At 35.0% G+C, this 16,196-nt stretch overlaps 1 non-coding gene across 1 annotated transcript; it reads left to right on the top strand.

Annotated features, from left to right (window-relative positions):
- The first annotated feature begins 2,025 nt into the window (after positions 1-2,025).
- LOC111898870 (small nucleolar RNA R71) lies at positions 2,026-2,127 on the top strand. Its single transcript, XR_002852732.1, has one exon. It is a non-coding gene; the product is annotated as a small nucleolar RNA R71 (small nucleolar RNA).
- Positions 2,128-16,196: the final 14,069 nt, after the last annotated feature.

Below are 16,196 nucleotides of genomic sequence, written 5' to 3'. Positions count from 1 at the left end.
CTCACCTTGATGGTTATTTGTGCTAGATCTATTTTATGGTGTTATTTATGCATTTTTGAGTCTTTTGAGTTAAAGTTGAGCTTTTGACCTACTTCAAACGCAATGGATGTTAGATCTTATCTCCATGGATGTCCCTTTTTCATAAAAATGCAAACTTTGTGAAAGATATTTCTTCATGCAAGTGTTAAGAGCTTTATTAAGATTCTTTTTTAGTGTTGGGTTACATTAAGCCATGCATGGGTGTAAAGTTGCCAACTTTACGTATTAAGTCACCCTTACGGACCAAATCTGAGAGTTTGGCAAAAGGTCTTAACTGTTTAAGTACTTAAAAAAGTGGGTTGGTAGTCTGTGGAATACGTTGTGCGTACCCAGCTGGTACGTTGCGTGTACTGATCCTAGATGGAGTACGCTAAGCATACGAGTTGAGTACTCCCTACGTACACAGAAGATGGACGCATGGGCTTCGCTTTCATAGATTTGGGTGATGCTTTGGATTTTTAACATTGGGCCTTATTGGGCCATTAGACTTATGATTTGGGCTTTTGACTAGCATTTTGGGCTTCCTTGGATTTAGGCCCATGATGGGTTTTGGGACAATTTGGAAGATTGTGTCATATTGGGCTTTGGGTTTCCATTTAGGATTTGGGACTTTTGAGTAGTTGGATTGGGCCTTGGTTTTGGGGCAAGTAAGAAAAAGGATAAAATGGTCTTTTACCCTGATTATGGGTCAAGTGGCTTAGATTCTTGGTTATGGGTCGAGATCCAATTATTAACTAGATATTATTTTGATGATGTTAGCGTGTAGATTTTTCTGTACCAGCAAACCAAGATTCATTTGAATGTTTCAACGGATAGAGATGAGTTTCCTTACTGTGTTTAGTGGGTCGAAGGCACCAATGCCGACCCATGTTTTATTATGTTTAGGACGCTAGATGTTTGAGTGACTCTTGCATATGTTATATGTTTATATGTTTACCAGGCGGGGCCAGATGACCATTCTGTATGCTATTTATCTTTGTGATTGTTGCATGTGTTATGTGTTTATGTGTTTATATTTTTATATGTATACCAGGAAGGGCCCGACACATGACAAATCTATATACCGAGCGGGGCTCGATGTCGGGCGAGGCACATTATATGTTTATTATGTATCGTATGTGGTATTTTGGGGAACTTACTGAGCTTTGTGCATATGATTTTCAGTTTATGTTTTTAGGTACTTCTGGTTCGAAGGGGAAGAGCCTAGGATGATTGCAATGCACACACCATCTTGTTCCTCATTTTATGTTACTCTAATGATTTGTGATGTTGTTGATACACTTGTTCCTCCATGATTTTATGATGATGTTTTGAATAATAGTTTTATTAATTTAAAAATGAAAATTTTTAGTCTTAATTTTCGGGACGTTACAAAGCTTGAAGATTTCTCAAGGTAACATTAGTAGCGTGATGTCTTTTTTCATAGGCTTCCGAAAACCTATAGAGCATGGACTCAAAATCCATCTTCATCTCGGGTGGTGGTTGTTCTTTTTTTGATAGACGACTAGACCGATTTGTCGATGCTTCTCTTCTTTTTGTTTCTTGTACTCGTCATATGGAAACCACTCTTTCTTTGGCTTTCTCCAATCATCATCATATTTATCACCACTTGAGTAGCACACTTGATCTGTCTGATTACTGTTCACGTCCAATTCATAATCTTTCGTCAAATGTGGCGCATTGAAATTCTCACAAACCACAAGTATCTCATGTATGGATTGATCCATATTCGGCATTTTTCGATCCATATTTTTGAGTTTTTCCAATACCGCCGCTCTGTTCTCATTTTCACCGTCCTTACTTCCTTTGCTTCTAGTAGTATCATCATGAGGGTTGTGGTACTCCCGCGAGTGTTTTGTGAATTCTTCAATTAAAGCCTTGATCGATGTCAGTTCCTTCTTTGGCATCGGTCCTTGAGAATCAAGAAGTTGCCTTGTGGTCACATTCACTCCATCGTAGAAAATAGAAACCTCTTGTTGAACATTTAAATTGTGTTGTGGGAAATATACCAATCCCTTGTATCTTTCTTAAGCTTCATATAAGGACTCCCCACTCTCTTGTTGGAAGTTAGCTATTTTTTCTTGATTTTAGCAATCTTTGACGGAGGGCTAAATTGTTCAATGAAGGCTTCACGAAGGTTGGTACAAGTTCTAATTGTTCACGGATGAAGTGACTTCAACCATACTTTTGCATCCCTAGTAAATGTCACTGGAAGCATCCTGAGTAGTACCACATCTCTTGAAACATTTGGCACATGGAAGTAGTTGGCTATGTCAAGCACCTCATCAATGTGCTTGAAAGATTCTTCACAATCCTTGCAAGAAAATGGAATGTCTTCGAGCATCAAGAGAGTACGTCTCTTGAGCTCAAAGTTTGTAGCAGTCAGAATTTCTGGTGGCATAAGGCCTGGTCCATTATCATTCCTTCTGTTAATATACACCATTTCTTCTTCCTTGATTTTTATGTCTTCATCCGAAACTTCCATGGTTTCTAATCTATGCCTAGTGCCTTTCTCTGTAGGAGTTTTGTTGAAGCTTTCTAAACCTTTGTCTGTTTGAAAATTGCTACTTGATTCGTCAACCTTTTTATCTCTTTTCTTGTGTAAAGTGGATTCTGGATCTTTGAGTGGTGGTTTGATAGGAAGCTGAGATCCCCTGATCGTAAGTCACTAAAATAAAACAAAACAAAATAAAAACGCGTAAAACGAATAAAATGACTAAACTAAAAACCGACTGTTTCGTTACCACGACGTGGCCAAGATGCCCACGACGTGGTTACTGATCAAACAGAAAAAAATAAAGTAAAATAAAAGTAGAAAAATAACTTTTTGCGGTTTTTACCCCACAAAAAGGATTGAATAACTAAAAGAAATTAAACTAAAAATCAAATAAGTCGTTCTCCGGTTTACGGCGTCAAAAACATGATGTGTATAAAAGTATACCTATCAACTTTTTAATTTATAAACCTAACTAAACTACTTATGCACCTATAAGCAGTGTACCTAGTCAAATTATAGAATAGCTTGGGTAAGTCAAATGTCGAGCGTAGGGAACGCAATTTAATTAATAAAATAACTACTGTTAATTAAACTAAGAGAACAAACTTCAATTGGAGGGTTTTACTAATTTTGCAAGATCAGAAGAACTTAAATCAAATTTCTATTAAATAAATAACTATTAAAACTAAAAAGCAAGGAAATGACTTTTACTTCAAGATTTAAAGAGTACTTTCGTTTAGTTTTGATTCCCTCTTCTCCTATGGTTGATTTCTATTGGATAGATTATATTAATTAACAATTCTCTAAATTACTAGTTATTATGATCAAATACCTAGATGTACCAATTTATGAATTACCATGCAATTATCAAGCACAGGTTGTACACAAATTCGATATAATCACAAATTGGACTATGAATGATAAATCTAAGAGTTACTTTCCTAGGATCAAGTCAAGCAACCAAGCACAAATTATCATTAATTATGCTCTCTAACACAGTTAAAGTTATTAACTTTTAATTACTTAACCCTAGGATATGATTAATCACTAGCTCTAATTATTTAATGATCATAAACAACTAGGAAAAAAATTCAAGCAATAAGAATGATCATCTATGACAAAAAACTTGATTAAGAAGCAATAAAAAAGCTAAAAGTTCAACATGCTAGGGTTTGGATATTCAAACACAAGTAAAATCAACATAAAACATCCAATAATCGAAATTGACACATAGAATCCGGGTTCATATTCACCGAATAGAAGTATGGAGTGATAAACCCATAACTAAAAGAAAAAAGCAATAAATCGTAGTTATCTAGAACAGAAATGGTTAAATATAGCAAACACAATGATTTAGTGATGATCTTTCTTCAATTCTCTTTAAAGCTTGAGTAAAAATAAAATTCTTCACTTTTGGAGGTTTTCTAATGGTTTTCAGTCATAAACCTTAGCTTAATCCTCCAGCCAACATCTCGAATTTGGCCTAATGTTCGAATATATATAGTTTTCTAAAATCTGATCGTCATGGCATGGGGACAAGTGTCATGTCGTGGGCATAATTTACATCTAGTATGCGGTAAGCCATCTCATAAATTGTGAATCTTCCAATTGCAATGGCGTGGTGTAGAGTACCCACACCATGGGCTTCAGCCTTCAAGCCTTCTTTGTCTTCTTTTTTTACTTAGCCGACATTTTCATGCTTCCAACTCCTTGTTTTCTTCCTTTTCATCCTGATCATGTCTTTGCTACTAGAAAACAGATTTCAAACATCTTATGTCCCAAAATAAGCATAAGTGTAGCTAAAAGTATTACAAAATACATGATTAAATATGCCCATGTCATAAATAGGAAGACTAAGGAGGATTACAACAGGAGGATGTGTGATGAAAATAGGACGAGTGTTGTACCACCTGAAATTCCAACCAATACCAAGTTTGAGCTTCCGGGGCACATCCTTAGCATGCTAAAAGATACAATAATCCCTAGTAATGATTATGAGGATGCATACAAACAGATAGGGCAAGTGGTGGAAATTGAAAATTGGTTTAGCGGCCCCAACTTACATAAAGATGCGGTGATGTTACGATTATTTCCACTGACACTCAAAGGTGCAACAAAAGAATGGTTGGAATCATTACCTTTTGGAGAAATCATGAAATGGGCCGATCTTAAATTTGAATTTATCCAACAATTCACTCCTCCATCCAAAATTTCAAAGCTTAAATGAAATATTAGATACTTCCAACAAATCTATGGAGAGTCGCTTACGAGGCATAGGAAAGCTATAAAGGGTTCTTAAGATAATGTTTTCAACATGATCTCAATGTGCAACAAGAAATTACAATCTTTTATGATGGGATCAATGTGAGCACAAGGAAAATTCTTGATTCACAAGGACCAATGACAAAGAAAGACCCATGAACCAATAATGCTCTTATTGAAGAATTTTCCAAGCATTCACAAGAATACCACAACCCATGGGAAGATATTATTAGAGGGAAGTCGAATAGAGATGGAGGTAAAGATAATATTGCTTCCATAATTGCAAAGCTCGGCACCATGGATTGAAGAATAACAAAAATAGGGAAACTCATTCACATGATACAAGTTAGGTGCAAAAATTATAGTGGGCCACATCTTACAAAGGATTGTGATATGGATGAAAACGGATACAAGAAGGCTCAAGTGTACTATTCAAGTGGTGATAGGTTTGAAAAAAGATTGGAGAAAGCCCAGGAGGGAACGGAAGCCCTATGACAAATACAAGAAAGAAAAGGAAGAGAGTTATCAACAAAAAAATCGTGGTTACTACCAAATAGAATAATCCCAACCTGAAGGAAGATTGATCTTGAGTCGATTTAGTTAGATACATGGAAACAAGCGAAAAAAGACATGACACCATAGATACAACGCTTATAGATCAACAAGTTTCTCTCTAGAATCAACAAGCATCTATTTTAAACATCGAAACACAAGTCAGCCAATTAGCAAGGCTTTTGCAAGAAAGATTAATAGGAACCCTTCCAAGCAATACCAAAGTTAATCCAAGAGCTCACATGCCAGCCATTACAACTCAAGGAGGTGAGAAGAATGAACCTTTGGTGATCATAAATTTTGCTCAAACATCCAAAGACCATCAACCCGAAAAACAAGTCAAAAAGATTGAAAAAGAAAAGGATCACTACAAGAAAAAGACCCTTTTACGACGCGCAAACCACGACACTCCTTGATTTATGTTATGCAAAAGCGTGTGACATTAAAAGAGTGTCATCTCTTAAAAAAATTTAAGGATTTAGGTCGCGCATTATTGCGTGCCCTTAAATTAGTGTCTAACTAAAAAACACGGAGGGCACCTATACTAAAATGTGTGTCGTCTAGGGATGTCGCTTTATAAATTTTAATGGAACGCGCGTTTTCCAACCTTTGATAGCTAAGCGGGAACGAAATCCTCAAAAATTAGAAAACTCCGCCTTTTTCTCATCTTCCTTCGTTTCTACTTTTCTCTTTTCCATGGTTTAGCTTAATGAAACTCTGTGAATTCCATGAGTTATCGTTATGAAGTATGGAATGCAAAGCTTGATTCTTGTTTGTTTCTAATTTCCCATAGATAAATCAAAACAACACACAGACGAAGAACCCTAATGTGCGTCTTCCTGCTTTGTAGTTAGCGGGAGGTCTTTTATTTTCTTCTAAAATCCTGATTCTCTCATTTTTTCTATTGAGATTGAGGTTTTTTTGCTTCCGAAAATAGACCTTACAAAATCATTACGATTGAGGGCTCTATGATGAAGAACTAGGGATTCTAAGCCCAAGAAGGTTTCCTCCTCTCCTTGAATTCATGTTTTCAAAACCTAAAAGGAAATTTAGGTTTCTATCTCCTATTTTAGAGTTATCTTTTTAAATCGTCTTGTTCCTTCACCCAGCTTGGTTATGGATTCCCGATATGGCATCACAACCCTACGACTTGGTTACTCTCGAGCCTACAAGGGTCGTTGAAACCCTCAAGAATCTTACAATAAGATTTCATGAGTACAGAGTGGTTGAGGTCGTGAACTTGTTATCTACTGCCAATGATGGAACCATGATGCATTTATATACGTAGGTGAGTAATCAAATCTTAGTATAGTCATCAGTAAATCTTTTACGCTGTTTGTAAATCTTTTAAATCTTCTAAAAACAATTGATGTTTTATTTCTCTACGCTCCTACAACCCAGGCTACCGCTTGTTATTTTTGGTTGCTTTGTTACTACATAAGACAACAACCTGGTAATATTTGAATAATTAATCACTGCCTGTTTAGGGATACTTTTTGGTGAACACCAACTGTTTGATAAAATGCCCCAATGAGTGACTCTTGTGTTTTCTTGGACATAACAATGTTGTTGAGCCTCTTGAATCAACCCCTTTATTTGAGAAGTATTGCACATCTTTAGCAGGTAGAATTTGCACATTCGTTTCTTTTGGTAAAATCTTAAATGTATTTTTTTTCTTCTTCCCTAATTGTTGTTTGATTTGCTGTGTTTCAATTGTTGAACTTGTTAGATGTGATCATTGACTATGCAGAAAGAAAGCAAGTTCCTGCTCCTGAAGAATCACATGTTCAGATATCCACTACAGAGAAAAGGGAGAGACTATTTTTGTTTGGATAAGCAAACAAGCTCCTGCTCCTGAAGAATCACATATGAGACATGAGTTAGCCTCTGAAGAATCACCTGTTTAGATGTGATCATTGACAATGCGAAAAGCAAGCAACCAAATAAAAGGAGTTATAACCTTGGAAATGAGTTATAACCTTGCAGTGGATGCTTGAAAAAGACAAGGTCAAAACTAATATGATACACAAATTACGTGTTGCATCTAACAAGTCCTTTAACTTCACCTTTTGCTTTGGAGTTCTATCACCACTACAAACAAGTGAAGTATATTTCTATCTCTTGAAATTTTCCCTAATTTATAAAACAAAAATAAGGTTGTAAATCTTATCGACAAACTATAGCAATTACATAACGAAGCTCTTCAGCTTGGCCAAATGAGCCAATGATTCCACTCCCTTGACGTGTTAGTCCTTCAGAAAGGCTGAGCCAGCTCGTCATTTTTCTTATGGTCATATGTTGATCTTTTTTCTTTACCAGATAGAATACTGAAGGCTTCATAAATATATTTAAATATATTTAAGCATGCCATTATATCTCTTTTAGTCAAGTTGACCAGGATGACCAGTATCTTATAATTTACTTCATTCTTCAAGTGAATATTATTTGTTTGGCTTACAATCCATGAGGTTAAGCACTATGCACAACAGCAAGTAAACTAGGACTTGATTCTAGTTGTTCTCTAGATGTGAATTTTGTCTCCCATATTTTAAGTGAAATATTTCTCTAAATAATTTTCATATTTCTTTTGCCTCCCTTGACCATTTCCTGTTTCATTAGTCTAAGTTTATGATGACATTTCTCTTTCTAGTTAGCTACTTTTTATAATGGTTATGTGTTGACGATTGATATGTGGATGTATTCATGGTTTTTGAAATGTAATCTGCTTACTCCCTCTTCTTGGAGTCAGGGAGTTTTTTGCTACAGTTAAATATTTCTTTATTCCCATTTGGTAATTGGCAAAATGATCATTTTCACAAGTTTAACATATGGGCTTTGCGACCCATATACCAAACCCATTATATTTATGACACCATATGTATGTATATATTTTGGTACTCATTTCATGGTTTCATAATGTTTTTAGTCCATAAATTGTCAACTTTAGCAACAAATTCTCTTTCAAAAAAAAAATAGCAACAAATATGTTAAATTTCTGAACATGACCATTTTGCCCCCGTATTCTTCATCTCTTTCATTTCCATGTTCAACAAGTAAGCCTAACGAAATTAAGATCTCTCCTTAAAAAAATTGCATCTGATATCTGATATGTATAAAAGATATAGTTGTTCACAATAAGTAATTTTTTACTTCAGATCATTAGAAAGACGCTGATGTATTTCATGTGAATAGCTTTCAAAGTAATTTGTCTACACTGTTAAAAGCAACTCAATTATACTTTTCTTTCTAATTGCTTACCTCTACATATGTCTAATGCAATTTCTTTCTGATTACTTTTCTTTTGGATGCAATGACAAAAAAAATCTGAAATTACAATCCGTTATCGCATCAACAATTATCAGCTTAAAAATCTATGTAACATCATCAATCCTTAATCTGTTTTTTCTTAATATTTTGCTTTAAAAAAATGATAGGTATATAAAGCCACTGCCAGCTGAATCAGAGACGAAATTTGAATTTAAGAACATGATAATAGGACAGGCTGTACCCTCTAATTTTATCCCTCACATTGAGAAATGTTTCATGGAAGCTGCCAATTCGTAAGTGTTATTATTATTATTAATCATACTTCTGTTTGTTTTATTACCTTTATATCTTTTTATAAAAAAAAAACTCAACTTCTTTTAATTGTATATGTGCAGGGTTTTTTGATTAGATTCCCAGTTGAAAATATTTGTGTGGTTATGACAGATGGTGCTTCTCATGCTGTGGTTATGACATAGCAAAGTTCAGTGAAGGGGGGTATTTTGGAGAATGGACACTTCTTGGTGAATACGTTGATTCTTTACATATTGTTGCTTTAGGTGATGTAGTTTGTGTAGTTTTAACAAAGGAAAAGTTTGAATTGGTTATTAGCCCTGTGTCATAGACCTTACAAGATGGGTACAGGTAAGAAATCCCACAATAACCACAAAAAGGTACTGCCAACTTTCTATTTCTTTATTAATCAATTGTTCAGGTCAGTATGCAGTTTGACTTAATTGCTCTTGTCACAGTGAATTACGCAATCGTAACTCAGAACGACTTAATGTTTTTGATTTATAACTTATTTGTTGCATTAGTGATGGTTTTCCAGAATTGATTGTTGTGTATGCAATGTCTATTTCATCGCTGAATTCATGTTAATAAATTGTGTATATGCTATTTAGCCGAAGATGGTGATTAGCCACAAGGCAAGGATGAGAGATCTGGTGCTACAGGATCTCTATGCTCCGATGATAGACTCAGGGCTGAGGTAATTATTTTTGTAATGCTATGATAGGCTCAATTATCTGTGACTCGCTTTAACATCAACATGAAAGTGCAAATGACAATACTAGAGTTAAGCAGAAAGACATGGCTGATGTCTCTAGAAGGTGAAAAGTAACAGGAAATGCTATAAATAGAATTTGAGTATTAAGTTCAAAAGATGGTTGAATGTTTCAATAATATGTCTTGAAGCATTAAGTTCAAAATATGGCTGAATATTTCTGTAATGCTATGATAGGCTCAAGTATCTGTGTTGCCTTTTAACATTTGTAGAGCCCTTCTCTTTATTTTCTACTTACTCTCTTTCGAATTTTCATCTGATTTTGAACTGGTGAATACACATAATCTTGCACAGGAGAATGGTGTAAATGATTTCCTTCCTCTTGGAAACTTAGAGAAAGTTGTAAAAGAAATTGATGATCAGCCACTTCCACTTGTTGATGGGATTGAAGATCAACTTGTGGAGTTTTCGATAGCCATGAGAAGTATGATTGCTTTCATTCGGGTGAAATAAAAGTAGGATGCTTTTGTTAATAATAAAGTTTGTGTCTGATCCTTGTGGTTTATGTCACTCATAAGCAGTTGGCAAGGTTTTAAGAGAAGCAGCATAAGCTAAAGCTGCTGCTCAACCTGAGACTATAGAATGGAAACACAAATATGAATTGGAAAGAGAAAAGAATCTGCAATTGGAACAAAAATAAGAACAAAAGCTGACAAATGTTTCAATTTTGATCTAAAAATGGGAAAATCAGAAAGCTCAGGGACCATTTTTTTATAATTTGCCCTAAAACATATTATTATGTGCATTTTATTGAATCTTGAAATTTGATCTGTATGTCATGACATCTTATATCATTGTGCAAAAGCTTTACTAGTATCTTATTTGGAAATCTTATAAGATCATAAGAATATTATTATGTGCATCTTATTGAATTTTACATTTGCTCTGTATATCATAACATCTTACCATTATGGCAAAGCTTTACTAGCATCTTATTTTGAACATCTGTAGTTTTTTGACTTACTATTTTCTTAGTAATTGAAGTATATATTCAGAAAACCATTTTTTTCTTTCATTTTAGGTCCAACATTTGCTAAGAATCTTGGAAACTTTGAGCAAAAAGTAGGAGGCTCGGGATCCTTGAAACACTATCCAATTGAGCTTGAAAATGGTGAAAAATCTCAGAGGTGTTGTGGAGAAAATGGGATTTGCTCTCATGTAAGTTTTTAACCATTTCATCAGTTTTATGTCTCATTAGTTACCTACCTAACTTAGTCACTTAACTTATCTAACGATGCCATAATCAGTATGATGCATTTGTTGAGATAAATGAGGTATGTATGGTGAAGTAAGTAGTAAATGAAAAAAGTTGTTCCTTTTTTGATCTGAATGAACTGTAAATGACCATTTTACCCCTTTAACATAGATGCATAAATTTCATGCTTACATATTGGGATTTGTTGGTTTATGTGAATCTAATGGTTGCATTATTCAAATTTGTAGGTCTTGTTGATGTGCATAGTGACAAGCAAAGTAGCTCGAGATGTTTTGAAGGTGGGCAACAAGTTTTTTTAGCTCAACTGTTATTTGTGGAAGACTTTCATCTCTTTCACATTTGATGTATTACATTTGTCTAATATTAGAATGAGTATTTGTATGACATTAACTTTTGTGCAATGGATTGTATTTTTTGTATATGATATTTTATTTTCTATTATGAGACATGAAATGCAAATTTAATTTGAAAATTAGTAAATATATATATATATATATATATATATATATATATATATATATATATATATATATATATATATAAATTTACAAGTACGATACGCAAAAATGTGTGTCATCTTCATTTATGACATGACCTTTCTTGACAGTGCGTTTAATGATACGCATTGCATGTCATTAACACGCGCGTCGTAAGGTTACGACACGCGAATGCGTGTCGTCTTCCTTTATGACAGGGCCTTCCTTGATACGCATTGCGTGTCATAAATGAGCGTCGTAATTGCGTGTCATAAATGCGCGTCGTAAATGCGCGTCGTCTCTCGTTATGACAGGGCCTTCCTTGACGCGCATTTGTGCGTCGTCTGAGCGTTTTACGACGCGCAATGAGCGTCGTAAAAGGCCTTTTTTGTAATAGTGGATGAGTCTGACCAGTTTCCACGGCGTGGTAAGCCCACCACCACGTTTTGGCCAGTTTAGAAAAATTTTGGCGTCCCATATGTGCAGCCGTATCAACCACATTGCCATATCCCGAAAGAAAAAGAGCATCAGAAGTTCATGGATCAAATAAAATTTCTCTTGATAAATATGCCATTTATAGATGTGATTGATCAAATGCCTAAGTATATGTAGTTTCTCAAGGATCTCGATAGAAACTGGAAGAAATTAGAGCAAGCTTCAGAAGTTATTTTAAACAAGCAATGTTCAGCTGCGGTAACAAAGATGAAAGATTCAGGCAGCCTTATAATTCCTTGCGAGTTTGAAATTTCAACAAAGACGAATTCACTAGCCAATTCTGGAGCTAGTATAAATTTGATGTCATACTCTTTTTACAAGAAGCTCGATCTTCCTAAGTTGAGTCCTACAAGAATGACTATCCATATGGCTTACCGATCCGTTAGGTATCGATGAGGCATAATAAAAGACTTACTTATTAAAGTTGATCAATTCGTATTTCCGGTCGACTTTGTTGTCCTTGATATGGAAGAAGAGGGTGATATTCCCATCATTCTTGGAAGGCCATTCCTTAATACCATTCGATCCTCGTAGATATTCACGATTCAAAGTTAACATTAAGAGTGGGGTCCGAATCAGTCACTTTTGGAGTCGAGCAAATGAAGTCCTTATGATCAACCGACGACGAGGTGAAACAAATGTTGCAACCCAAAGAAAATAAGGAAAGCGATAAGCCTTTTGAATCTAGGAAGCCAATGGAAGAATAAAAAACAAAACAAAGCTGATCTACGCATACCACAACATGGTAATGAAGAGACCACGTCTTGGCCTAATGATTTATCGCGATCTTTTACGAAGTCAGAACCTCCACCACGACGTGGAGGGGACAATAACCATGACGTGGGAAATCTGTTTACGAAATGTCAGATTTTTGTTTCCGCGTTTCCGACTCCAAAAGAAGGGAAAGACTAAAGTTAAAAATAAAGATAAAACAGAAATGGGAATAAAGCAAAAGAAAGATGAAGGAAAAAGCTCGAAAAAAGAAGAAAGAAAATACAAAGAAGGCGTACAAAAAAAGAGTTGCAACTTATATCGAAGAATGGTTGAATTGAAGTTACCCACTCCAACCGATACAACATAGAGCGAGAAAGGAGTCTGGCTTATGACTCCTAAAAAGAAGCGTTTGTGGGAGGCAACCCAACATTTGGTTTGCGTTCTTATTTTTAGTTTTTTATTATAGTTTTTGAATGAGTTTTATGTCTTGATTATCAGATGCTACTTTAATGTGTTTTTCTATTTTTGATATTTTTCAGAACATAAAGACAAGGAGAAAATTAATGATATAAAAAGAATAAACGCATCCAGGTCACGAACACCATCCGGGCGGTCCATGGGGGCTCGTGGTCGTGGTGATTTGTGGTGGGGAGAACGAAGGACCACGAACACCTTCTCTCTCAGGACAACCTTCTTCTTCTCCGTCTCTCTTCTTTCTCCTCTTTTGCTTTCTGTTCGTGGTCATCGTCGGTACACTAACACTGGTTTGTGGTTCGTGATGGTCCTTGTGGTTCGTCGCTCATCCTATGTACTACGGATGGCCTTATCTATACATGGGTTGCTTTGAACTACCAATGATACATCATAAAAGCATACGAACTTTAACCTTCTAGCTAATGATGTTTAATTTATCTTCTTTCTCCTATTTTGCTTTCCGTTCGTGGTCGTCGTCGGTACACTAACACTGCTTTGTGGTTCGTGATGGTCCTCGTGGTTCGTCGCTCATCCTATGTACTACAGATGACCTTATGTATACTTAGATTGTTTTGAAGTACCAATGATACATCGTAACAAGCATACGAACTTTAACCTTCTAGCTAATGATGTTTAGTTTATCTACTTTCTCCTCTTTTGCTTTCCGTTCGTGGTCGTCATCGGTACACTAACACTGGTTTGTGGTTCGTGACGGTCCTCGTCGTTCGTCGCTCATCCTATGTTTAGTCGCTCATCCTATGTACTAATGATGGCCTTATGTATACTTGGATCGTTTTCAACTACCAATGATACATCATAACAAGCATACGAACTTTAACCTTCCAGCTAATGATGTTTAGTTTATCTTCTTTCAATGTCTTTCCTTTAAATCAAAAACCGGTTATGAGTGGATTTGAGTCGCTTTGTGTCGCGATTTGACTATACTTTCATATTGTTTGTTTCCTTTAGCTCCTCGCATGCCTGTGATGAAATAAAATTGTTAAAGTAAATAAATTTATAGTCTATCTACTGTCATACTTAAGATTATGTTTTAATTTTTACTTTTAGATTTTAATATACATTCCAATTTTGGTAAATATACATTGTTTATAATTAAATTTCATTATTATATTTAGTAGTGCTTTGTTTTTATTATAGTTAATGTTTTTTAATAAGTTTTGGATATAAATAATCGTTGACATCTTCTAATTAAGCTTTTTGTTTAAACTTCATTAATTTTTTTTCTAAAAGGAACTTCCTTAATGAGGGTTTCGGCCCAACTTTCATACACCGACTAATCCTCCGTTGCAAACATCATGTCCTGAAGTCTTGCGGGCGAACCTCTATGGCCACAAGGGTTGAGTAGTGTTAGGATTTGAACATGGGTTAATAGGTTACTTACCATATATTCCGTATGTCCTACCAAGTCATCACAATCCACGTGGTTATTATTACTCGGTTGTTTTCAAAATAATTTATTGGAATCTTTAGCTACCAATACTTAGAACCGAAAAAGTTAATAACTACCGAGCCGAACACATATACAAGTAAATTGGAAATAATTAAATAGGTCGGTGGTCAGTAACACCGGTTTATTTAGAGCGGCTGGATATTATATAAGAAAAACCAAAAAAAGACTAACAATAAACTACTCCATCAACAAGTACATCGGGAGCAAATAGCTAATTGAGGGTTTTGGAGTCAACCAACCTAGTTTATGTTTTTTTTAGCCCTAGTCTTACACCAATAGAAAGTTTGAGTAACAAAATTATCAAACAAAATAGTCGTCATTGGACCAGAATGAGCAAAAATCCGAGCACTCTTGAAATTCCAGATGTGCCACCAAAGCAAAAAGAAAACACCTTCCAACCAACTTTTAGCCTCGCCAGAAAGTCGGTAAGAAGCAAACCAAGATGCCCAATCATCAAAGAAATCGATCACAATATCATCGAGGTTCCACCATCTAATAACCTGCAAACGAAAAACCTTAGAAATATGACAATTGAAAAACAAATGATCTCTATTTTCAATGTCAGAATCACAAAGAGGGCATTTCATCGACAGAATATCTAAACCCCTACTCGCTAGATTACTTTAAGTTGGAAGTTTACCCAAAGCCAAACGCCAAGTAAACACGTTAACCTTCATGGGAACCAACTTGCACCAATTAGTATCGTTGAGGGAGACGTCGAAAGAGACTTCAAATCAATGAACGATCTAGCAGAAGAGACAGAGAAATCTCCCATACCAGAAAGAAACCAAAGCCACATGTCCGTAATATTAGATAACATGGTGACTCCATCAATTGAACCAAACCTTCTCAGTTGATGTTTTCGGCTCCACCCTTAGGAGCCCTTTGAAAAGAAAAGAGAAGAGAACCATGTTCGATTTGGTCAGGTTACTAATTTGGGTTTCTTCATTTTGTTATAGCTAGATTACTTATTCAGGTAACTAAAATCCAAGACACGACTTAAAGAAAATGAAAAAAGAAACTAAATAGAACAACAAAAGCCATGGATATAGTTAAAGAAGAGAGATAACATAAGATCGGAACTTAGAAGCATACTCAAGTCCCAACTTTGAATAGGGATACAATAATGATATCTAATACGAAAAATAATTCAAATAAAAAATAATAAAACATTCATTAGGTATAATTTTAGATATTTAGTACTCGAACTTTTAACTCTAAATAGCAATTCTTGTTAAGACTTGACTATCATACATTACACCACTTTTCGGATTTACAATCGTTGCATTGGGTTTGAAGACAAACTCTATTTTTCGTACATAAACTAGATATGTTTGGAAAGGGCTTAAGAATAGTTTATTCTAGTTTATAAACTAGTCTTATAAGTTAACATTTTAATAAGTTGTTTGAAATAGCTTGTTGAAAAACTAACTTATAAGTTAAAAACTAACTTTGCAACAATCATACCAAACACAATATAATTTCGTCGTCTAACAACATGTCTTGACAAACATATATTACTATAGTGCTTTATTATATTTAACAAGTATTTTTGCAATAACTTTTCCTATAAATCAACTAGGATAAAAAACCAATCATACATTTTTCTATGTGGCACTTGGTTACACCAATGGAGGGTTATTTTTGTCACTACGAAGTAATACTTTTTG

The sequence above is a fragment of the Lactuca sativa genome, chromosome 6, assembly GCF_002870075.4.
Source record: "Lactuca sativa cultivar Salinas chromosome 6, Lsat_Salinas_v11, whole genome shotgun sequence".
NCBI classification, from domain to species: Eukaryota; Viridiplantae; Streptophyta; class Magnoliopsida; order Asterales; family Asteraceae; genus Lactuca; species Lactuca sativa.
Note: the sequence above shows the minus strand (reverse complement) of the source record. Positions and strands in the feature narration are given on the sequence as shown.